We start from the raw sequence: 26079 nt of genomic DNA on the forward strand, positions 1-26079 counted from the left end.
AAACGTCAAGCCTGCTTTCAGTTGTTTAGTCAGTCACCAAACAATGCGTTGAGGAGATATCAATGAGATTGTGCTAACATGGTGCCAGAAACCCTGGTTAGTTTGGTTAATTCCCTCAAATATCTTGCCTTTTTGTGAATGTGGGACTGGGGAGTCTAACTTTAATTTTTCTTTTCCTGCCAAAATTCAACAGGTTATTTCATTACATTCACTGACTATGCACCCAGTTTGTCATTGGGAAATTTGCTGGACAGTATAGAAAAACAGCTTTACGGGCCCTCCCTGGTGGTGCAACAGATTAAAGCACAGCACTAAGAAGCTGAAGCGACTTCAACATGAGTTTGATACCTGCCTGGAAGGTGATCTACATGGCGTGGCAGAACTCTCCTGACCCGAACCCCATCCCACTGTTCCCCTCAGCAGTGTACTTTGCTAGTCAGCCTGTTCTGCTCCCCATTCTGTCTCTGCAGAACCCTCTCACTGGCCCTGCAGCTCTGGCCTGTACCCAATTATATATGCATAAATAAATAAATCTTTTAAAAAATCTTTTATATGAGTTCCTTGTAGGGTACCAAATATGCTGTCAACAACAGGGGGAATCATGGGTAAAAATGACTCACAATAAGTTCACAACTAGTGAATGCAGAGGGTCAGATGAGTAATCTTAAAACTGAAAGGGGAAAAACAATGGAGGGGGTACAGGGAAGGAAGACTAAATTTTTGATGCAGTGCTCGACACACTCTCTGAGTAAGTAATGTTTGTCTTCCTGTGCCCTCCCTACTTCCTGGCCTTGTTAGGTGACAGGCTGATCCATTAAACAACATGGTGCCAATGACTAATAGCTTTGGTGCACTACTCTGCAGAGGTATTTGCATATTAAGAGGGATTTTGGGGGGACCCAACATAAAAGAATACATCTCATAGGGAATTCAGAGACACAAGAAAGATAAATATACCCAGTACCTCTCAAACCATTGCATGTTGGCAGATACCTACTCTGCTTGAATGTAAATCCAGCAAGGAAGAAGAGACTCCTAAGATCTATCATATTACGATCAGCGATTATTTAAAAATATTTATTTATGCATATAAGAGCAGGGGTACAGGCCAGTTGTGTGAGGGATGAGAGGATTCACCAGAGAGTGGGAAAGCAGAACAAGCAGATGACAAAGTACACTGCCTAGGGGAGCAGCTGGTGGGCCAGGAGAGGTCTGCCGCACCATGTGGGTCACCACCGTGGCCGGGAATCAAACTCAGGCTGCAGTGGCTGCAAATCACTACTTAGTGCCGCACTTTAACCTGTTGCACCACCAGGGATGGCCCTAGGATCAGCAATTTTAATAAAGGGTTCAAATATCCTATCCAGCCATTGTCTACTCTGTATGAATTTTAGAATCATTTTGAGGCCTGTAAGCAAGATGTCTGGGATCTACCTCCATTAGATTCTGATTGTATTGGTTCTGAGGGGAACATAGGTTTGGGTATATTCCAAGCCTCCTTACAAAATTTTAACAGGCAAGGAAATTCGAGCATCAGCAATCTAATCTGAGACCTGGAGGGATAGAAGAGTGACTTTTCATATCAGAAAGTACAGTTTCTACTTTGTGACTGTGTTGAATCTAATTATTTTCTGTTTGCACATCTTCAAGGAGGCAGTTCCTCCAGGAAGCTTCCATCTCTGAACACGATTTCCTCCACAGCTATAGCTGAGCTACTCTTTTAGGAAGCAAGAGAAACTCTAGATATATCTCTGTTTTTCAAGACCAATGATAAGAACCAAGACTGAAATCCCAGAGAATGCACAAGTGATGGAGAAGGAACGAGAGAAAGAGGTTGTTTTAGTAGCAAAGGGTTCCAATTTTAAAAAATGTACTTTCATGTCTGCCTTGCCTCACCCCGCAGCTGAAATGGTTATTTGTTCATCAAACCTGCTAACAAGCTCAAATGTCATGCATCTGAGGCAGAGCTAAAAGAATTAGAAATGGGTCGTGGCTTAGACAGTGTTTTCCAACCATGACTGCAGACAATTCATTATTTAAAATGTGTTGTGTCTGTTTCTTTTCCATTTTTCTCTTTAGTGACAGTAGTTGGTGCTTAACTCCTGAGACCAGACCATCACCCTGTTTTCTCTTTCATTTTTAAAGATTTGGACAGGGAATTAAATTGGTTCTCCTTCTGCCACATTGTATTTCATAGCATGTCCTGTTCTGCACTGGCATGATCAGAAGAATGAGTTTGAAGTAGTTTTCATAGTCAAGTTGTTTTGAGAAATGCTGGCTAAATGAAGCTTGACCTGATTTACTTATTGCAAGAATTTTCCAGAGAATTCATATACTAATATACACCATGAATTTTCACAAAGAACTTGCAGCATTTCCTAACTCTGACTGTGAATATCTTTCAACATGAAGCATCTCAGGAGCTAGCGTATTGAGGAATTTTCTTCAAGATGGATGAATTGGTTATCACTACAGTCTAGCTTAAGGAAATGTGGTGGTGAAAGCATGACCATACAGGGTAGGAGACTTGGGGATGAGAGGCACATTGTTCTTTGCTAATGTTTTGTAAATAAACCTCTTCTAGTCTTTCATTTTCCCTCCACCTGGAAAACTCCTTCAGTACTTTTAGCCAAAAATGACCTCTAATTTCTCTGAATTCTTACATATTCACTGGCTCTCGTGCTTTACTCCTGTGTACTAGGAAAGTGTATCTTTTCTTCTTTAATGGTTTCATTTTTCTTCAAAGCAACATAAACACGTAGGGCACAGTAACACATTCTTTCTTCATATGCTCCCATTGTGACTAGCCCAGTGCTGGCCTTAACCAGTTTTTCATCATCTAAGCACATGTTGACTGGACATGTGCCATATATCAGGCTTAAAATTTAGCTTTTTGTGAACTTTCCCTGGTGGCACAGTGGGCTAAAAGCACAGCACTAAGAAGCTAAAGCCACTTCAGCACGAGATCAATCCCTGCCCCGGAGGTGACCCACATGGTGCGGCAGACCTCTCCTGACACGCCTGTGGCTCCCCTCAGCAGTGTACTTCAGAAAATCTGCCTGTTCTACTCCCCACTCTGTCTCCGGTGAATCCTCTCACCGCCCCTGCACCTCTGGCCTGTATCCCAGCTCTGTGTGCATAAATAAGTAAATCTTTTTTAAAAATTAGCTTTTTGTGTGCAGTAAAAGCAAATCCCATTATACCCCATATTACTTAACTCCTCAGTCTATATTCAAACACTTCATCAACCCTACCTCCCCCACCCTAATATCTACCTCTTTTACCAAGGTTTTCTGTGATTTGAACTGTACAAAAGCATTACCAACTAAAAAATAATGCATTTTCCATTTTCATATGACTCTGGGGAAAGTTACTATGTGAGGACTTACAGCATCTTCCTCAGCCCAGCCACCTACTCTTCCCTCATGTCCCCTGCTGGCTAGCGAATTATTGATGGGCCCCACAATGACTGAGTCCTTCTGCCTTCAGTCAGTACGTAGAACTTGTTTGGGGCTCAATGTTAGAACTCTGAGAGCACGCTGGACTACAGATCCCTTGAGTGCAATCCCTGGACTATGTAGAGTTCATACCAAACTCTTTATTTGCCCTCATCAAGACTGCTCACATCTTGACAGAAACTCTCCAAGGGCTGGTTGTCACACTGTTGTAGTGATCGGTTTCTTGGCCCAGATCCTGCACTCCTGTGCTCTGTCCTCCTGCTCTGCCCAGCTGTGAACGTCTGCTTGAGTCCCATTCCCAGACTTGTTTATGTACTCAGATCTCTGCTGCCCTCTTGCTGACATGGCACCTTCGAAGTATTGAGCCCTGACTGGCTCTACTTATGCTGGGCCTTCAACTAATCTGGACCTCTCTGTGTGTTCGTCTCAGCCCACATACTAGCATTTGGAAATCAGCTTATCTCTTCCCATTTCTCTTGACCCTTCCCCCTCCCCAATGCTGTTTCCCATTTCCTCCTGATGATTTGCACAGGTATGTGGACAGATTATCCAATTGACCTCTAGTAAGATGTTGGCCAAAGTCCCACCAATCCCACTTGGCCTCTGATTCTGGCCTTTCTTTGCTTATTTTACTGTCTGAAACATTACACCCAAACATGGCAGTCATTGGAATTTTTGTAAAAGAAAGAAAAATTTAATTTAACTACTTTATTAAAATTTCCAACATCATACACTTTTAAGGACATTTAATGAAAGAGGAAAGGTATACATGATAAATGATTGATATGACATAAAATAACATCTTAAACAATGTGTAAACTATTATTTTATTTAAATAGTGTATTTGTGTCATATATATACACTTATACAGAGAAAAAGACTGATTGTATTTTAAAAAATGTTGACAATGTTTTATTTAAATGTTAGGAGCTTGGTAAAATTTTCTTGTGCTTTTTTCTCAATTTTCTAAATAATCTATAATAAACATTTTGTATGTTTGTACTTGAAAAAATATATTATATTCAAACAATTTCCTAGCCAAAGATGTGGCCAGAGGTACAGTTCTTGGGTTTGTAATCATACAGTGCATACCTTCTCTAGCCCAGCATGCATCAGCCCACAGCTGTCTTCAACACTCTAAGCACCCTTCTACCTGGTAGGCAGTGGGAAGGCATTGAAGAGGGAAGGACATTTAGGAAGGATTGCCATTCCTCTTATGACGACAGAAAGGTCACAACATTGTGATGCTCTGTTTTTTAATGGAATGGCCATGGCACTCTTTATGGCTTAATGGAGGGAGTCAGAGAATAAAAACACCACCTTTATATTTGCAGCTTCTCTGTAGCCACGGGAATTATTAGACAATCCCAATGAAAGAGTAGAGAAACAGTGCCTTTAAACTCTCAGCTGGAGGCACAGGATGTAAAATCTTATAAGGGTCATATAGAGAGGGCCAGCAAGGAATAATGAATAGCAAGGAGCTCTATGAGCATACAAACTTGTATAAACTCAAGGGTGTTATTACCAATATACTTTTCTATATAAAATTTCTAGAAACAAAGGCCAAAACCTATGTACATCTTGCTGTAAAGTGTTGTCTATATCTGTGGAGAAGGGCAGATGCCCAGCCTGTCTGTGCTGAAAGACTCTTGCTCGTGGATTCTCTTGCCACAAAGCAAGTTCACTACTTGCTGGTTTTACCACCCTGAGGGTCTAAAACTGTCTCACAATGTCTCAGTCAAGTCTTTTGCCTTAGCCACTGTGTTGGGTGTTAGTCCTCTTCACTCTATCCTCCTGTCTGTTTGTAGCTGTGGTACAGTTTGCAGACCAGGCTCCCAAGGATGGGAAAATCAGTAATTACAAGTGTATACATTTCCTTTTGACTTTGGCTTGGAAATTGCACCTTCAGGGTTTCTTTAGACATTCGGGAATAAGAGGTTATATATATTTAGGTCCTATGAGCTTCATTTTTAATTTCATAGTTTTTTTTTTAACTTAATGAAGAACCATTGTTTTACATCCTTGTTAATATTTTGACAGTATAGGCTTTCTCCCCTCAGGTGTGATTACCACTGCTCTCTCACAAACAAAGCTCCCCTAGTCCACCACAGTCTACTGAGCCCTCCCAATCTCCCATTCTTAACCTTCCACTCTGGATGCTTCATATCTAGGGTCAGCTTTCAAGGGTTGATTTTAATGTCACCAGCAGAGTTTTAGTGAATTAATTCTCACAACCTTCAGTATTTATTTGATCCTCCAAAGGACTTGAATGCATTTAGGTTCCCAGACTTCCTTCTCAGAGGTTGTCCTTCAGAATATTTAAGATGAAACACAGCAAACTATATTGGGGTGATTCTGATACCTGTTGTCTATGGACTGAGAAACCATGAAATGGTGGCTAAGTGCCTAGAGACAGAGAAAAAGCTCTTTGAATTCATGGTCACTAGCTTCATGACCATGTTCAAGTTACCTAAACACAGTGAGTCTATTTTCTTATCTTCAAATAGACATAACAAGAAACCAGTACATAGGGTGGAGGGTGGAGAGTGATATACCATACGAAAAGTTGCTAGCATAGAGAAACAACAAATTTTGGCTAACACAACTACCCCTATGACCACCATCGTTAAGGCATATGGTAACTTAAACAAATAGCAAAGATATATGCTATAAGAGTTGAAAGAGGTAAGAGATAACATTTTCTCTTCAGTATGGTCAATTTACTCTTTACCGGGAACAGGCAACTTAATCTGAGCCTTGAAAAGATGAAAAAGTTTAGCCTAGCAGAGATAAGAAAAGATAGAGTGCAGAAGTCAAATTGCACCTATGCTCCAATTATTTCAATGTCCATGTTTGGAAAACAGTAGACCACAGCATCCTGATGGAGCTAGATACAGTTAAGGAAAAATGCTGAGCAGATGTATAGCTGAGGTCAACTGGGAAACAGGAACTCCACGACCTTCTATCCCTTTCACCTGAAAGCGTCTTTAGATTAGACTATTAAGGCAGAAATAAAAGCACGATTCAGTGTTCTATAATTAAATGGCTCATAAACCACCAAATAAAATCACAGAATCTGACCTCCATGGAGATATTTCCAATCTAGTGGAGGTGTGTGTGTGGGGGGGGGTCACAAGGCCCATCTAGCTCCCAAGTTTGCTGCTAACCAGCTGTGGGGCTTTGTGACAACTCCCTAGCAAAGAGCAAACTGTGCCTATAGTTACTGCCATGAGTCTATAGCTTCTGAGTCTACAGTTTTGGGACCCAAGATTATTTGCCCCCTAATTGTACCTGTAGAATAAGGTGATTTTACAGGCTACACCTTGACACATATGGTCCCATAAATTAAATTATAACCCACATATTTTATATAAACCAGAGATAGGAACCAGAACATGTTTGCAACCTCGATTTTTAATCAAGCTTTAATTTTCCTGCATTCTAAACGTACTCTGACAGAGTGGGTGTAAACAATCATCACCTAGGAACACTTTTGTGTATATCTCACTCACTGATATTAACCAGAGTTTTTTAATTATGTTTTTGTTTCAATGCTCCATTTGTTATTGGTCATGGTCCCACAATTAGTTCAGGTGCTAGGATTGTTCTAGGTTCATGCCTGATCAATTCCTTCAGCAGTTAGGGCTTCTCCTCCTTTCTCCTTAATATGTAATATAATGACTCTACTCATATTGTTAATATTTGCTAAAGGGATAAATTTAGTTTGTGTTTTTAGTGGTTCATAGTAGTTAGGTAGCCCCATGCTATTCCTCTATTCTCCTTTTGTCTTTTTTCTATAAGACAAAAATCAAAAATCCTCAAACAAACGAGTGCACAACCAAAAGATAGAGAAAGAACAGGTCGTATAGAAGTATCTACCCTGGTGGTGACTTATGTCTAGAGTGACTGGATTGTTGCCATCAGAAAATGGTACTTTTCCACTTCTCAGACAGACCCAGCATTTGAATGTGCTGTGTTCCTTCCTAGAGACTATGTCTTAAAGTAGGTCCCATATGGCAAAATGCTGTCTGCGCATGTGCAGAAATCTGACTGTTTATGTGTCTTTGCCTTTTTTCTGTTTGATCATGGACAGAAACCAAGGAACAAAAGATGAAAGGCAACTAGAAGTTAAATGAAGTCATTGTACTGAATAAATAGTATAGTGAAGAGTTAGGACATATGAGAAAGACAAAGTCTCCCTTTGCTGTTTTTTAGTGATGCTATTAATGTAAGGAATAGCAAATACATATAATGCTTATTACTGACAGATATTTTAAAATATGGCATTTTAGACATATTTCTTTGTTTAACCCTGGCTAAAATCCTATTATTATTATTATTGTCAGTTAAAAATGGGGAAAGTAAGGCATAAGGTTGTTGAGCAACTTGCTCAAGGTAACGCAGATGAGCAACACACAGACCGCAACATTGAGATTAATCAAATGGATTAGATTTTTTCCTGTTTTTAGTTCATTTTGGACAATATATGATTTCTCCCCCCTTTGGAGTAGTCGCTGTAGTTCTCCCACCACCAAAGACTTCATAGTCCATCACCAGTTCCTGGTAACTCTTCCCTCCTCCCACTTCCTCTTATGGAGATGTGTGTGTGTGCGTGTGTGTGTGTGTGTGTGTGTACCAATGCAATCAAAATGTGGATCAAAATCACAAAAGACATACCACCTCACATTGTTGAGAATGACCCATATCAAAAAGACCAGAGAAACAAGTTGCCTGACCAAGTGCTGGTGGTCAGGACATGAAGAAGAAGGAACCCTCTTACACTACTGATGGGAATGTAGAGTGTCTAGATTTTAACACAGAATGGTGACTCCAGGATCCATGTGCTTAAATACTACGTGACTATTTAAAAATGGAAATTACAGTTAGTATAATCTTTTATGTATTATTTGAACTATAAGAAATGCATAACAGTTTCTAATATCAATTTGTGATTCCTCCCCAACCCAGGGGAGTGTGACTCTGTTCTATGTGGCTATTACTTCTCCCTAACTCCAAGGATGCCTGTCCTCTTTTAAGATTCATCAAGTACCTTAATCAGTTACAGATGAAGCTTCCAGTCTTTAGAAATAAATTCGCTCTTCTGATTTTTGTTATTGTTGTTAAGCAAAGAAAGTGATTGGCTAATCAAGTAGCGGTTTGGTGTACTAGGGAGTAGATGTCCAGGAAAGAGAGGGCAAGTGTTTTGGCTGTGTTTTGGTTAATTCACCATTTAAGAGAATAAATGACAGTGTCTTGGATGGAAGCTAAAGTCATTTGTGTTGCTTTGGTTACCTACTTCAAAGCACACATGGGCAACTGTGAAATTTGTTTTATGGATTTATCTTTCCAAAAGGCTAGGATAAACTTTTCTCAAATGCCCAGCATAGGCCTTTTCTAATAAGTGTCAATTTGGTGTGGAGAACTGAAAGTAATTGAGACCCTGTGAGCCTCAGAAAATGTTACCATGACTTAAAGAATGCAGATTTTTAAGTTAGGAGCAGTGAAGGCCATAGAGTGAGAGTAGTTCTAACCTTGTCTCTCAAATGTTTCCTAATCGAAAAAGCAATCACTGCTTCCCCTTTTTGAGATGTAGAAGAATGTGGCCTGGGGATGTTATTCAGGTGGGTGTTTATCAGTGAACATGTTCTCCCTATCTGAAAACCTCGTCTTTTCACTGTGAAAGTAAAAGAAGTCACCCTTTTCTTGTCATGTGACGTCTCACCCCACCACTCTCCTTGACCTCCAGGTTTCTTAACACATGATAAATATCCCTGATCTGCTCCACATTACCCTAGAATTTCCAACCATATAAACTTGCCAAAACACATATTAAATTTGGGTCTTTTCACCTACTAATTTGTCTGATGTTCATTTGTTCACCTGTCCAGCCTCAGAGGCACTCACAAAAGGTGGTGTAAGTTTCCCCTGTGCCCCAAAAGTTTCATGCTTCTCTTGGGCTGGCAGTTTTATCTTATAGACAGGGCAATAGAGTAAGACGCATGGCTTTGCTACCAGCTTTCTTTCCAGAAGCTTTCTTTCTGCTGAAGGCAGAATTGTTTGAGAACTCATTGTCCTTTAGGCTCCCAAGGGGATGCAATTGCATAGGGAGGCAGTGTTGGGGGAACAGTATGTCTTGCATGAACTCCACCCACTGATGTTTTAGTGGACTCCACCCCCACCTCCACACCATGGAGATCCCAAGGGCCCAGGGCTACAGCCCCTATCATGTATGAGCCTGCCGTAACTCCTGACGTCCTAAAGGAGGGAGGAGTTAGGCAGCCGTGCTTGGTATAAAGCTCAACACCTGTGGGCCTGGAGGGACCTTGGCTTCACCTGCCTTCAGCGTGCGTTCCGGGCCCCAGCTCAGACTGCGTTACTGGTAGGACGGATTATTCAATTCATCTCTCTCTATCTCACTCTTACTGTCTGTTGCACCTCCTTCTCATTCCCCTTGAAAGTGGACCTTTTATTAACTAAGTGTGCCTGCCCTTGGGTCTTGCTCTGAGTTTTTTAAGTGAGCAGGTAGGGACTCGCACACAGGGCATCCCGTTTCCCTTTGGGGTGGCCCTGTAACAGTAGCACAGCGTTAGAGTTTGGAACACAAACTGCGTCAGGCTGCCGACCTGAAACCAGGCTTTCCAACCTGCTCGCTGGGTGCTAAACGGCTCTTTGCATAGATGCTCTTTGCCTTATGCTTCTTAACAGCAAAATGGCGGTGGCCATATAAGAGTACCGAGTGCCCCTCTTTCGGTTGTTATGAAGGTAAGTGTGTTGTTATTTGTAAAACTTTTATATGCTGCCACCTAATATAGTGCCATGTTTTTGATAAACAGAAACAGGACCTTATAAATTTGGTTTCCATACCTGTTTGTTCAACTTGTGTTCAGTATTTAAAGAGTTGTTTTCATTCACTGATCAAAGTGAGAATCTTTCTGTCTCTCCAAATTACAAATGAAGCTGTTTAGGGCTTTTAAAGAGGGAAACTTTCCTTTTTCCTGCTGAGGTAACCTGATATCTTGAATAAAGTAGCATTTTACTCTGTGACTTCTAGCTAGAAAATGGCCTGCTTTTTTTTTTTTTTTAAGTTCCAGTCACAAATCCAGATTGGTATTAGAGCAAAAGTGAAATAATAAATGTGAAAGCACTTTACAAAGTTAATAGGGTCTGAGATTCTGGTGCTAAATTCTCTTTTGAGGTCGACCCTTTGGGATGGGTAGTTATCAAGAGCAGCTTGTCCAGAACTACAAATGTGAACACTTATGACTAACATGTATAATTAACCCTGAGGAAGTGCTGCACGGGCTTTATTTCACATCAGTGCTGCTTGGAGCTGATGCTTCTGCTGTTGTCTCTGAGAACTGGTTGGTGCCATTTTTTTTTTTTCAGCTGGGAGGATAATCAGGTTGTTTTATTTTTCTAACAATGGAAGGAAATATTCACTTCTCCCTTTTCTGCTTCTAGGTTGCATTAACAATGCTCTGGAGTAGTATGAATTTCTTATGTAACCTTGATAGAGTAGGCATTTTTAATAACAAGTTCATTTTAATCATACAAAAATAAAAGCATCCTCCTCTAAGTCCAGAAATGAGGTTCAGCAAGGATAGAACAAAGGGAAAGGAGGGAGGAAGCAGTGGTGAGAAAGGGAAAACAACTCTGTACCCAAATGACTAGAATTAAAGACTTCAAAATTATACTACCAATACCTGGGGCATTTGTTCTCTCCTTCCTACCTCTCCTCATTCTTTCTCTCTACTCCTCCTTCCCCTCATTTTGAGTTAGGAAAAAAAGAAAGGGAGAGGATGAAAGCAACTGATAGAGTCTAAGAGAGTGAAAGGAGTCTGTTGTTTTGACTTCAGTTTTTTCCCTCTAAGCTCTGGAGTCAAAGAGAAAGACTAGAAACTATTCTATTACAAGAGTCATACATTTCATTCAGGTCATTTCTAAGTGATATGGTGTTGAGGTGTTGGGCTTAGTGGGTGGGGTCCATGGGTTACCACTGATAAAAGTTTTACCAGTGTTCGCCCTTCCCCAGGGGTGACTTGAAACATTTGGTTATATCCAAAATGGCTAGGTTCATTAGAAGAAGAGAAGGGAGTAGGCTCTTATAGAGACAAGTGGGCAGAAAGAACTGCAGAAATTGTCCTGATAGTGTTCTTCCGGGGGAGGGGTTCACTCTTTTGTGGAGGTGTTATCTATTGTTACAGTAATTACTTCTGGGGTCTGACTAGTTTCATTTGCAGGGGTGGGACTCTACCATGGCCCTATATCTTCATCCCCCTATATCTGGTCTGTATTTCCGAATACTTTCTATAACATCTGATAGAGGCCCCGGATTTGTAAACTCTATAGCTTGTAAAGTGACTATGTTAATTCTACCCTAACCTCTAGTTTCTGGTCTTGTGAGCCTCCATCCCTAATTTTTTTTTTTTTAATTCTAAGCCACCATCTTAACTTCACAAATTGAGTTTCTGAGGAATTTATATAGCCTAAAAGCTCTCATTATTTCCAAACATCTCTTACCCTGTGGCCATTTCAGAAGTGAATTTCTGTGGGACAGTGGACAAGGTCAGACTTCGTTATGTTCAATTTTCTCTGCACTGGGACAGCATCATCCTAAAGATGGGTACTTGTCTGGTATTCTGGAACATTACCTTGAACCCGTGTACCATAGAAGGTGTTTGCTGGCTTTGGCCACATGGTCCCATCCTGCCAGTCATCTCTGGGTCTTTTATTCTCCCTGGGATCATTTTGGCCTGTTTATTCTGTACTGCTAGAGAACAGACCAAGAACAGAATAATATCACATTTAAGGCATTCATTTTCAGACTGTTCAAATTTACCTAACATAGGTCAATGAAAACCATGTTTTCCCTTACCTCTCAGACTTAATCCTTTAAGCCATTTAGCTAGCTGGGAACCATGCCCATCAAATGAGAACTGGCTCTAGATTTTGAGGTTACCACAGTAGCCTTCTGATTACACACACTATTCATTTATTGATATGCGGAGTGTTCTTGAAATGTACACAGAAAGTAATTGCAATGATAATTTAAACATTGTTATAAACACTGTGGAGGAGATCTTCTTTAGCTCTTTTGTGCAAGGAAACCAGTCCACAGATTTCAGACTCCAAATTATGGGTCAAGGAATTGAGGCCTTTATGTTCAAAATTCGCTTTCAGTATAATCTAGTCTTATATATTAGCTGTATTTCTTCTAGACCATGTAGGTTTTGTAGTGAATTTTCTTCTTCCTCTGGACTAGTGCTTGGATCTGTGGGTGACACTGTCAATGGCCGATAAAGAATAGAAGCCCGCTGAGTTGAGCTTAAGTCACAAAGGAAATTTTATTAGATGAATGTGGAGGTGTACAGCACTTTGGTAAGAATGAAATATATGTAGAAAGCCATCAGGCAACTGCATCTTAATTTTCTTTGCGCTCCATGGTCAAAACTCTGTGTATGCTTATTTTACAGTTTCTGTTTACAGATAAGCGTTCCCCATTTACTCTTGTTGTTACAGTCAGAAAGAGAAGCCCTTAAGATCCCAACCTGCCTACTCTAAATGGGTTCTGCCATCTGCCACATAAAGACAAACATACTTAGTGAAGACCTTCATTAGAAAAGAACTTTAATACACTTATTGTGCAATAAAGAATATAGTTAAAATGGTTTCCCCACAAAATACCCAATTACCCATTTCCTCACGGGTAAATGCCCAGCAAAACAGGGTTGGCACAAAGCACAACTGCTGAGACCTAATAGCTTGTCATAAGTCTAAGGCACAATCTGCTGGGCACCATTGGAAAGGGGCAGAAGGGGCCAGGCAAGTCTGGGAGGAAAAGACCCAAGTCAAGACCTAAGCCAAGGTAAAAGCTGCCAATGTCTGCCTCTCCATGAGCCTCTCACCCATGTTTCTGTCTGCACTGTCTCCTTCCATGTCCCCTAGTCCTGGGCTGAGAAAGGAGTACAGCTTCTACTTCATGTCTCTTGCTCTATTGCTTCCTCCAGGTCTCCCCTAGCCTTTTCTTCCAAGTCTTTTTTAGTTTCTTGATTGCTCAGCTCAGCCCTTCAATAGGTGGGGCAGGGACCATGGAACCTTCCCTTTTCGTGTGGATTACACTGTTACAGGTCTCCCCTTTTCATTTATCACCATTTTATGGTGACAAAGATATGAGGGTGCAGCCTTAGGAATCAGTCTTTTCCAGAATTCCAGTGTGTTCAAGAGAAATAATCAGTTTCACTGTTACAATGTTGTCTGTGCTTTCTCATAACCATGGTTTGTAAGTGACTTTAGTTTGCCATGCCATTAACAGTTTCCCAGCTTGATAGAACCTTATACTTAATTCATTCAGCTTCTGGGTCCAAATGATTATCTGAGCATAGCTTTATGGACTGGTAACTTCTGATTCAGATGTTCATCTCAATCCAAAATATGACCACTATCCTTTTACTAGAAATTATTAGTATGTGAACAGTTTCAGAAAAGGAGGCTTTTTTTAGATAGCTCCTATCTGCAATATGCCATGCCTGGCTATGAGAGAAATGAAAGTCTGCATTAGTCAAGGCTCTCTTGGTGATAGAAAGCACAGTTCCAACAATTTTAAACAAGACAGGAATTTGTCAGTTCATGTCTCCAAAAAGTTTCAGAAGACTGCAGAAAGAATTCAAATGCTAGCCTTAGAAAGAATCTCTCTTAGCACAATGTTCTTTTGTACAAGAAGCTGTTCCCAACAAAGTGATAAAGACCTTCAACATCTCCATATGTACACTCTACTAGCCTAGTAACCACCACCACCACCCCAACAAAAAAGCTCCTTGTCTCCAATAATTCTCACAAGTATCCCAGAATTTTCTGATTCTGGTTTGGCTATCAGCATATTCCCATGTCCATCACTTTTGCCAGAAGGATATTGTCATTTAATTGGTTGATTGTGGATCAGTTGGCCACTTCTGGACCTCAGATGGGTAATCAAGCCAAAATGAAGAGATAATAAACTAGAAAAGACATTATTGGATAAGTGGAAGTAACTGATGCCTACTTCGTGGGTGTATATATAAGATTATAACCATGTGCTTAACATCATCTGTACTTTCTTCAAACCAACAGCCAACTGTTTTCAAAGGTAGCATGTATATCACATCAAGCATGCTACACTGACACTTTACCTAGTAACCCATCTATATATATGCATGTACATTATATGCAATTAGACAACAACGCTGAGGTTTTATATCAGCATACAAGCTGCTGACATAATTGGCTTTGATGCTTTGCTACTAATTCTATGGGATAATCATTCTTCCTTTGTATCTCAGTTTACCATGTGCAAATTAGGGTTCTTATAACACAGGACAAAGATGCTATAGGACTTTTGAACACTGACATAAACCAAACTGCAGGTATTCAAACTACAGCCACTAGAAAGCCTCTCATACAAACATTTACATATGATCTGATCCTCTTGTTCAGGGACCTAACACAGGACAAGCTCGTTTGATCTTTGTTTATAATAACAATGCTATTCATATGCCTTGGACATGGGTCTTGTGTTTGAAATTTTTCTTCGTCTTTCTTGAAATGGGTTTCCACGGAGTCATCCAAACTACTGTGAGTTCACTAAACACATTTATAATGCAGATAAAAAATGGTTAACATCAACTGACCAATTTTGTGGAAGGAAGCCAAAATAGAACTAATTTAGCTATTAGAACTCTGTTTTAAGGGACTGACTACCCAATTCAGTAATTTATATGATAACAGCATATGCACAGGGAGATCATTTGATGTAAATTCCACAGGTAAGCACAAGGATCCACCAGCTCAAACCCAGCCTCCCTAAACCTTTCTACTCTGATTTCTTCAGTACTGACTTTATCCTGATGTTGCACATGATGGATGCATGGCAGTGGTTACCTTTGGCACCTCATGGTAGGAAGATGGTGGCTGAAATTCCAGACCCCTCACCTTCCCTACACTAAGTAAGAGGAAGACAGAATTTCTTCCATTAATTTCTGCACTAGTCCTATTCACTGTCCATAATTACCATTGATTAAGTCAAGTGTTCATTCTTAAGCTAATCACTTTGGTCAGAGGGATGAAATTTTTTACTCATTTAGACTAATTAGTGCCCATCTTTGGATTTAGGGGGTGGAATCAACCCCATCCAAACATACTGAATGAGAATCGAAGAGAGATGAATTCCTAGAAGGGCAATTGGTACATCATTGCTGTGAGGGTGGAGAGGCAAACAAACATAATAAAATAGTAAAGCCACAATATATATCAAATACAGAGCAATATATGTTAGTTAAATATCAGACATGTCTGATATTGCATTCTACCACCAGTTAATTAGTAAATAGTAACCAAGACTTGAAGATGTCTGAATAGAAAATAGCTTTACTTATTAGCTCCTTATTTTATTAAAATCTGCTACATTTCCTGCCCCATAATGACTTCTGGGAAGAGTGTACAACGTTCCAGGTACTTTCTATTACTAGGATAGCTTCATTTTGAACATTAAGACTTTCTTACTTAATACAAAAATCAAGCTAATGCAAGGTATATTTTCATTTTTTTTGTTTTCCTTTTCCCTGGCTCAAATATCTCTAGTGAGAAAGGAGGGGGAAGTGATTTCTATTCCTAATGGCTCTTACATTCCTTGTTCTTTCATCTCTCTATTGATAAGTCTAAAAAAAAATCATGTCTTTTTTTTTTTTTTTTTTTTTACTTAATTGGTGCTTTTCATGGTTCTTTCTTGGATAAAAGTGGCTGGCCATTAGGACAGGCACTGAAATCCTAGCTCTTTAATGAAGCTTATTTTGGGGTTCTCTGAAGCTATTTTCTGAGATGTCATAGTACCATACCATTTTCTTAGTCCTTTTTCCATGTGAATTATATACATTGAGTCCCTTTAAAGTCTCACTTTCTGAATTTCATTCTATCTTTCATATTTGCAATTCCTTACCCACTGCCAAGTCTTTTCAGACTACCCCTGTCTTTGTAAGTGAAGTTGTGGATTGTTACCACAGCTTCATTCTCATGCTCCAGGCTGAATACTCTTTCCCTGTCTCAAGTGCTAAACTCCATTTATGAATCCATTACCAAGACACAAATCATAGTGTAAAGATTCACAGGTGAGTACATTTTAAAAAAGATTTTTAAAATATAACAAAAAAATTTAGAAACCAGTAAGATAGTGTTGACTTCAGGCAGCCATGTTTTTATTGCTTACAAAGTATCTAGATCAGAACTGTCCTAGGGGGAATTCTTTCAAAGCATAAAATGCCAGTTTACTTTGACTCTTATTTATATTCACTTAACAAGTTTTCAAACTTTCCCCCCTCCTCCTCTGGTCTCATACTACTATAGTATATATTACTATATATGTATGTCTCCTATTCTTTGATTTCCTTAGCTAAATTCATTTCAATATTTGTCTTTAGCTTCGTGTTCAAACATATTATGTTCAGTGAGTTCCCTCATTCCATTTCTCTTATGCTTATAAAAAAACAGTGGAGAGGAAGCATTTCATTAAGCCTGACAGGCACATTGAGTCATTTAAGATAGTTACAAAACCCAATTCATAATAGTATGTCTTATTTTAATGTCCCTGAAATTATTTATGATGTAGGGTGGCAGAGTATGCACTATGTTCCAGAGGTGAAACAACGACAAAAACAAAGGGAGAAAATATTTATTCTAAATCTAGTTATGTTAGCCAGCACATAATAAAAACAGAAAATATTTATAACACACATATATACACATTCCAAATTTGCTTGAGAGTTTAATTTTCTAATTGCATAAGCTGTTTCTTTCTCTAGGGACAAAATTCTACCCCAGATAAGTTGCTATTTAAATTGGAACAAGTACTCGTGGTATATTCTAACACACACAGACATACACATACACTTAGCAACTGTTTCAGTTCAGTTTTAGAAGATCAACTAACAGTCTCTTGGCTCCTATTCTTGTCCCTAGGGTCTCTGTTTTGAACTATTCCCTGCTTTCTTCCCCTATATTATGCATGGTGATAACTTTTTACACTTACTTATTGATTTGTTTGTAAAAAGTTCAAAATACAAATTTATAATTTTGCCTTTTTATTTTAAGGTTGAGTATCTGAGTATTCTGGGCTATATATGATTCTGAATGGGTAGCTTTGTCTTGGGAGGTCGGTCCAAGAGATTTCTACTGGCAACTTCACAGTGCCTTCCATTTTTTCCCACCACTATCACCCAACCCTGATGCACTCTACCTCTGATAAGTTTGAACGATTGGAGAGAAGTTTGGAATTTCTTCTAAAATATGAGTTCTGGCCTTGTGAATGTGTTTAAGATCCCTGTTAAGTCCCTGACATGGATGCTTTTTTTTTTTTTTATTCATTAAAATATCTGGTACCAGTGGGTTCTATCCTTAATTCTCCTTCATGAAAACCACAAATGTTGACTGAAGGACTAGCCTTTTTTACAGAACTATTTACTCCCAAGGAAGCTAATTTTCCTCTCTTCTATTTCTATCTTTAACAGCCATATAATATATACAGTCTAAAATTTCTATAGATTTTCTTTTAATCATCTGTATCTATATACTATAAAAGTTTCAGAGATATTTGCAGGACATGTACATATTTAAATCCCACTTGTATGAATGACCCTCAAAGAAGGTACTTGTATGATAACTCTATTTTTAGGGCATATCTATTAGCTGGTACTTCTATAATGTCCCACCAAGGACTTGAATCATGCACTATACAAGCTCTTGAATTTTCACTCAATGGATAGATAGATGTTGATCTCTTGCTACTGTTCTAGGTGCTTGTGATAGTACAGTGAACAAGAAAGTCTTGGTTCCTGCTGTCAAAGAGTTTTCATCTAGTGGGGCAAAGACACAATAAACAAACATCTGGATAAGATTATTGCAGTAGTTTAAAGCACTATGAAAAAATTAAAAGACAACTTGAAAGAGAGTGGACAAAAATAGAAGAGGTTCACTTTGCAAGGAATGATTAGCAGAGGTCTCTTTGATTTGGTACTGTTTCAACACCTGAAAGATAAGAAGGGCTACGTGAAGATACAGAGAGTGTTTTAAGGCAGGAAGTATAGTACCGGCATGTACCAAACTTAAGGTGCTGAGAAACAGAAGTAAGTTCAGTGTGGCTGGAGTAGAATGAGCAAGGACAGGAATGGTAAGAAATGAGACAACAGGTAAGCATGTGAAACTTCTTGGGATAATCTTGGGTAAGCTTCATAGCAGCGTGTGTTGTATTCTATTACCTTTACTGCTCTTTCCTCAGTAGGCTCTTTCAGTCCCTTACAGACATCTAGGTTATCCAACCATTTTGGTTCTTCCAGGACTGCCTGGCTTCATCACTAAAAGTCCATTTCCCAGGACACTCCTGTGGTACCAGACACACCGAGATGGTTAATCATCCCGTCATAACTCAGATCCTTTGATTCTCACATGCAGAAATACTGTCCCAAGACCTGAGGTGTATCTTTCCCAAGAGTGCATGGCAAAGCAGCATGCAGTTACCTCTCTCTTATATCAAGATTTAATTCCCCTTTTTCTATTCCCAAAGAAGAGAGAAAGTTGTTCTGGAAAGGCTGGAGGTAGGAGAAGTGAGTTTCACACTTAAAGAGTAGTAAGTTCAGGCCCTCCCTGGTGGCGCAGCGGGTTAAAGCAATGCACTGAGAAGCTAAAGCCACTTTCGCATGAGTTTGATCCCTGCCTGCCCCGGAGGTGACCACATGGCATGGCAGACCTCTCCTGACCCGCCCGCTGCTCCCCTCAGCAGTGTACTTCATCGATCTGCCTGTTCTGCTCCCCACTGTCTCTGGTGAATCCTCTCACCTTCCGCATCTCTGGCCTGTACCCCAATTCTGTACAAATAAATAAATAAATCTTTTTTTTTTTTTTAAAAAAAGTAGTAAGTTCTGAAATAGACTGTTATGGAAACATTAGGAAGTCAGTGGAAGTTTTGAAGATGGGCAGCAAAGACCTATTTGATGCCAGTTATCATGACTTGGAAATGGACCAGCTCTTTAAGGTTCTGTGATCCTTCCCAGCTGCAGGGAAACCAAGAGATACATCATAATTTCTTCCTATTAAATATTAGGAGGGCTTTTAAATAAAGGGTTAGAGGGAAGTGATGGAGTCACCTGTTAAAAAAAAAAAACAAACAAACTTCCTGCTTATTGTAATCTCCAGGAGTCCACAATAGCATGCAATTCACTGCAGATGTAGGGACCCCTTTATTCACGCTTATGTCAAAGTGGGGTGAGTAAGAAGTAAGCATCTGACTTTTTCATCCAAAGTATAACCATTGAGAAGATAAACAAGTAAAAGACATTATTTGTTCCCTAGCTTCACTGCAAAAATAGACACTGGTTCTCTGTTCAGTTTTACTTTATGAAAATGCCCTTTAATTTCAGATGCTCCTGTTTTTGCTGCTGTTTTTTTTTAAACAAAAGCTTATTAACTGTAGCACCATTAACCTTCAGCACCATTGACATAAATATGATGCACTCTCCATACTAAAAACAATCCGTTTAGTTCAGCAGCTTGAAGACTGACCCAAAAGCAGGACATTTGGTAAGTGACCACCATAAGACACTCAACTAGATGGGGACTCAGGGGCACTGTTGGGTGACATTTTTCAGGGACGCAAGTGAGGTAGGATGGGGATGAAAATCCATTCTGACTAATAAGTGATTTTGCTGTAGTTAACCATTATAGAATTGTGAATATTTGTTATTTCAGCACAGTGTTGTGTGCTGAACTAAGTGGAACAGGAAGAACGTGGATAATCAAAGTCTACTTGCTCCAATAACTGTAGAGTTAATCTTAGCAGAGGTTTTGAGCTCCTCCCCAAAAGTAATTGTGAGTGCCTTGGATTTCTCTCTTGTTGGTTTCCCCAAACCAAGACTGTAATTGCAGTGAGATCCAGTAGGCCATTGCATATGTCATTCTGTGGTTTGGACAACACCACCACCCCACCCACCCTTCTCAACAGCACCTATTCCCAAACATGAATTCTGACTTAAATGCCAGTATCACAGGTTTAATTCTCTGGTCTAAGGTACTGGAACTTTCCCTGTAACCCCTGTGTAACTTTGTAATATCTGTAGAATAGTAGGAAGATACAAACCACCCCCACATAGGGAATAATTCCAGTTTCATTTGACTTGGGAAAAGGCCTTGTTCCAGTCTATTCTCTGCCATGGTTATCTCCATCCAGTCAGCTAAAACCAAGTTAAGATCCTACTCTGCTGCTTATCCAAGGCAGATGTCTCTTTTTATTCTAGTCAGTAGTATGGCTGTGTTCTTCTAGTTTTCAGGAAGCTTTTGTCTCCTCAGGTGCAAAGCATCTACTGAATTAAAGACTCTCTTCCTTTACCCCTGATGCGCTCCTAGAAACATTAATTCTGCTTTAAATTAGCATGTACAGCAATCTACAGGTATTTTCACCTTTTTGGTAGAATCAGAGGCCTCACTCATTTGGTCAGTGAAGTTATTGACAGTTGAGACAATGTAATTGAATGGAAAGCTGAAAGGAAAGCTGAACATCAGCAGACCTGAATTTGAGTTCATCTCTGTTCTTCCCTGGCGGTGGGATCTTGAGTAAGTCACTTACTTTCGTGTCTTGTTTTATTCCTGAAATGGAAAATCATGAATGTGACAGTACCCTGAAAATAGAATATTCAGAAAACATATCATTGTACACAAAACTGATACATCCTGCACACATCGCACTCAGGTACATGCACTGGCAGTTGCTCTTGCAAGCGCCGAGCAGCGCATGGGTTGCCTTCTGCCCCGCACTGCCTCTGGGGAAAGATGAAGTGTGATCCCAGAGTTTATAGCAGGATGTGTGCTCATGTAATTAAGCTTCTCCATCCGGACAACTGTTCTGCTCTCTGGAGTTAAGTATCTGTTTATTCAGTGGCTTATTTCATCAATATGCTAGGCTGCCTTCCCAGGCTGTCTGACACACATTCTTCATGCTCCCCTGTCTGCCAAATTCTTCTTTTGAAGGCAGCCCTCCCTCTTTTTGTATCCACACTCCATAAACTTGTGCAAACTTCAAATCTGTTTGCATTTGCAGCATTCACAAATAATACCTATTTTTTCCCCCTGTGTTCTTTCTTGATAGGAACAGAATAAAAATACGTATTTCTTCCTTGGTTTGAAGACTCAGTGTGTCAAATGGATAAGACTAGAGATCTAGTTCAGATACAAGGCAAGAAGGGTACCCCAGCTTCTGAACTTCCCACTCCAAGTGGGTTCTGCCATTCATTATATCAAGACAAAAAAATACTCATGCATTGTACTTTTATTTTTTTAACTTTTAAAATATATTTTTTATGTTATTCATTTTATATATTTTTTCATCTTGGTTGTAAGGCTTAATACAACTAGTGTGCATGAAAGGAAGAGAAAGAAAAGAATAAAATAGTTTTCATGAAAAATACCCAGGTACCCATACCTTTGTGGGTAAATGACCAACCAAACAGGATTGGCCCAAAGCCGGCCACTGAGGCCTGAGAGTTTGCCACAAGTCTAAGGCACATCTGGGGGGACCCACAGTAAAGGGGAAGATGGAGCCAGACAAGTCTGGAAGGAAAAGAGCAAAATCTGTACAAGTAAAGATAAAGTCTGCCATTGTTAAGCTACCCCTGGGACTCTCACCCATATCTGTATCAAGTGTTCCATTACCTGGCAATGCCTGGTACCAGTCCAAGGCTGAGAAACATATTTGGCTTCTTCACATATCTCTCTGCTCCATAGGCCTCCTCTAGGTCACTCCTTGCTTTCTTACATCTTCCTTTTCTCAGTCTCTCTCCAGCTTCTCCCTTTCGTCCCCATCCTTCCATGTGTGGAGCAGGGAACCTGGAACTCCACTTTCTTTGGGGACCAATCTATTATAGTTCCAGGCAGTTTTGGTCAACCCTGAAATGGACTCTTGAGAGGCCCATTGTGACTCTAACAGACAATGGGGTAGTTTTCCAGCTGGTGGGGTAATAGAGATTATTAAACAATCCCATTTTAGCCCATGTGGAGCACAGATGAAAAGCCAGGAAACTGTACAAAGTGCTATTAAGGTTCAAATAGCTGCTATATATGCTTACACTCATACTTTACATACTTTTCATGGGATGAAAGCCCCTCAGTTTGTCACAGGATAATCTGCAGGGATAAGGGAAGGGTCAAGTTTCCCTGCCCCTCCAAGGGGGAGAGAGAGCGCGCACAAGGAGGAAAAGCTAAAGACTGGGAGAGGAAGGAAAGAGACTAAGAAGAGGGCCTGGAGGAGCACATGGAGGAGAGAAATATGTGAAAAGGCTAAGCTGGCTCCTCGACCTTGGACTTGTTTCAGGGACTTGGGAACATGGAAGGAAGAAACACTTGAAAAAACATATGGATGAGAGACCATGTGGATAGACAATGACAGCCTTTATCTTGACTTGGGTTTGGATTTTGTTCTTTTCCATCCAGATGTTCATATGGGTCCCTCCCAAAAGGTGCCTTAGATTTGTGACAAGCTTTTGGGCCTTAGTGGTCCTGCTCTTGGTCAACTCTATGGGGGTTGGCACTTACCCACTGGGGGATGGGTGACTTGGGGGTGTTTAACTACTTGAGTTATATTCCTTTCCCTTCTCTCCATTCTATATTATTGTATTAAAGTTCCTACACACTAGAGTTATGTCTTGTCTTGATGTGGCAGATGACAGAACCTATTTATAGTGGGTAGATTTGGGGTGCCCAGAGTACCATACCCCTCATCCTGCTCTGTAACACATTGTCACTCTATGCCAACATAGTTTGATTCTGTAAGTATTTATAATAAAATTGGCCATTTCCATGGCAAAGTAGAAAGGGAGCAGAACATGGGTCTTCCCCCACTCCTATGCTAGGTTACCAGTGTCAGCCATGCTGATAGCTGCTAGAAATGACACATACGTGGAAAGTGATCACTAAAAAGCCCAAGAGTAAAAGAACTTTAGCTGTTTGGGACCTTTGAGTACCAAGACAAATAATATACCTGTCCTCAGGTCCCTAAAGTTATAATTACATGAAAGCAGAATTGTGTACTTAATGATGGCGCTAGTCATCAGGAAGGAAAAAAAAAAAACTCTTCTTTTAGATGCCTTTATGGAGGTACAATCTTTTTTGTGTGTGATTTTAAAAGAAGGCAGGATGTTGTATGGGAAAACAAACCCCACAAACTCAAATCTAATTTCTTCACTGATTGTTGCATTCTGCTATGTGCCAGGTAGTGGGATATTGTGGTGACCAATACACAGCCTATGCTATCTTGGAGGTCACATTCCAGAGGAAGAAACTCACAAGGAACAGCAATTAAAATGCAGGGTAATGAAGGGATTTACAGGGTGCTAGTTGCCCACACAGGTGGGTCGCTTAACCTGGACATGAGCCTAGGCTAAGTCAGGAATTGAAGCCTGACAGAAATAATGGGGGTAAAGAATTCTATGTAGAAGTCACAGTGTGCATGATAGACTAAAAGTTCTTTTTTATTGTGATAACATTGGCATACAATATCGGTGCTATTTAAGATATTGGATCCCACCTCAGGCATCTTTCACATTCCAGAACAAAGTGATTCAAACCTTATTAGTTTACATCAGACTAGTGACACAGTTGTCACTAGTTATAATAAAACTTTCTTCTCTAGAGAGATTGGGAGCTCTTGTGATTTTGATGCACAAAATTGATCAAATCTCATACCAATCTGTAAATTGTTAAATAAAAGTGGTCAAAACCCTTCCAGGATTTTGTGAGCTGCCGCTGCTGCCCCTCAGACAGTAAACTGCTGTTTATAGCAGCAGCCTTAAGACCTAAAGGTGGGAATTTCCTTGAAATCTGCCAGTACTTACTCTCCAGTGTGTACCACCTTCAGTGAAACTTCATTTCTAACTCGCCTATACTGACTCCCGTCTGAATTCTTTTCTGTGTAGATGTCAACCTTGGGGTCTCAGCACCCCTGGGCCCTAACACAGCATGTTGCCATGAATAGTGCGGATTTATCTTTTTTGATCACTGAGTAATATTCCATTATGTACACATACAACATCTGGGTCCATTCATCTGCTTTTAGTTACTTAGGTTATTTCCATAGTTTAGTATTGTAAATAGTTCTGTCATGAACATGGAAGTACAAGTTTCATTTATTACCAGGGAAATGCAAATCCAGGCCACAATGAAATAGCACTTCACATCTGTAAAAGTGGCCCTTATCAAAAACAAGTGCTGGCCAGGATGTGAAGAAAAGGAACTCTCCTACACTGTTGGTGGGAATGCAGACTGGCCCACTCCTATGGAAAGAAGTTTGGTGATGCCTCAAAAGATTTAAATGGGACCTACCATGTGGCCCAGTAATTCACTCTAGCATCTAACCCAAAAATTCAAAACAAGACTGAAAATTATAGAGAATATGGTATATTTGTGCAAATCCAAGTAGCTCAGTGGAATAGAAAGTGGTTTAAATCACTCTTATGACGACAATGGGAAGCCACTGAAGAGTTTTAAGTTAGAGTAACAAGAATACGTTTTTAAAATGTATTAGGTTGTAGGAAAAGTCATAACACATTTTTTTGTTTTGCAAGTAAAAAAAAAAATGAATCACTTTCCTGACAGCCTAATAAAACTATACTGGCAATCATGTGAATAATAGATCGGAGGGAGCAAGATTACAGACTGGATTACAGTTGGCAGGCTGTTGTAATGACCCAAGTGGAAGAAATCGGTGGCTTGGTCTAGGTGAGTGTCTGTATCAGTGGAGAGAAAGTAAATTTGAAAGGAATTTAGAAAATGACGTTGAAAGGATGGTGGAAGTGTATGGGGAGGGAGAAAGATATCAAGGATAACGCCCCCATATCTAGCTTGGGCAACAGAATAGCTGGTGGCAGTGCCATTTTCTTTAGTGATCCCTATGTAGCCACATGTGAGCTTTGAAACCAAATTCAGGTTCCACATTCATAAAATGAAGAATTTAGAGATCATTGGTTCTCAACAGAGGGAGTCTGTCCTTCATCCTGGATGGACTTAGCAATATTTACAGACATTTTGGTTGTCGTATCCAGCAGGGAGAGACACTACTGGCATCTAGTGGGTAGAAGTTAGAGACACTGCTAAATAAAGATTCTACAATGCACAAGAGAGCCTTTTCCCCTCAACGAAGAATGATTTCATCTAAAATGTCAATAGTGCCAAGGTTTTGATAACCTTGTGCAAGATAATATAAAGGATTTGGACTAGATAAACTCAGAAATCTTCTCAAAGCTTTTGAGTTTACGGGCAAAAGGGGCTATTTATTTTTTGACACTTTCGAAAATCAGCTCTAGTGACCTGGAAGACTCTTCTGTGAATCAGCTGGATAAAGGCAGCATTTCTAGATTTAGATGACTAATAAGAAACAAACATTGCTCTATGAGAGCTCAATTTTCTAAGCCAACTTTCATGAGCATTGCAGTGAATTGTATGCTACCAGTATTTGGAGTGTGTGTGTGTGTGTGTGTGTGTGTGTGTGTGTGTGTGTGTGTGTGTGTGTGTGTGTGTGTAAATATATGTGCAAACTCATTCTGATCTCCCAGAGACCGAG

General features: G+C 39.9%; 1 protein-coding gene across 2 annotated transcripts in view; it reads left to right on the top strand.

Annotated features, from left to right (window-relative positions):
* Positions 1-26079, top strand: part of ZCCHC16 (zinc finger, CCHC domain containing 16) — a 267162-nt gene that overhangs the window by 184845 nt on the left and 56238 nt on the right. The window contains exon 1 of one of the 2 annotated variants that reach the window (XM_012727187.1): positions 9810-9837. The exons of the other annotated variant lie outside the window; for it this stretch is intronic. The gene's annotated coding sequence lies outside the window, so the exon portion shown is untranslated. Of the gene's footprint in view, positions 1-9809; positions 9838-26079 lie in introns of those variants that run through there. 2 annotated transcript variants of the gene reach the window in all.

Source organism: Condylura cristata, unplaced genomic scaffold (genome assembly GCF_000260355.1).
Source record: "Condylura cristata isolate star-nosed mole 26May11 unplaced genomic scaffold, ConCri1.0 scaffold00019, whole genome shotgun sequence".
In the NCBI taxonomy this organism is placed as follows: Eukaryota; Metazoa; Chordata; class Mammalia; order Eulipotyphla; family Talpidae; genus Condylura; species Condylura cristata.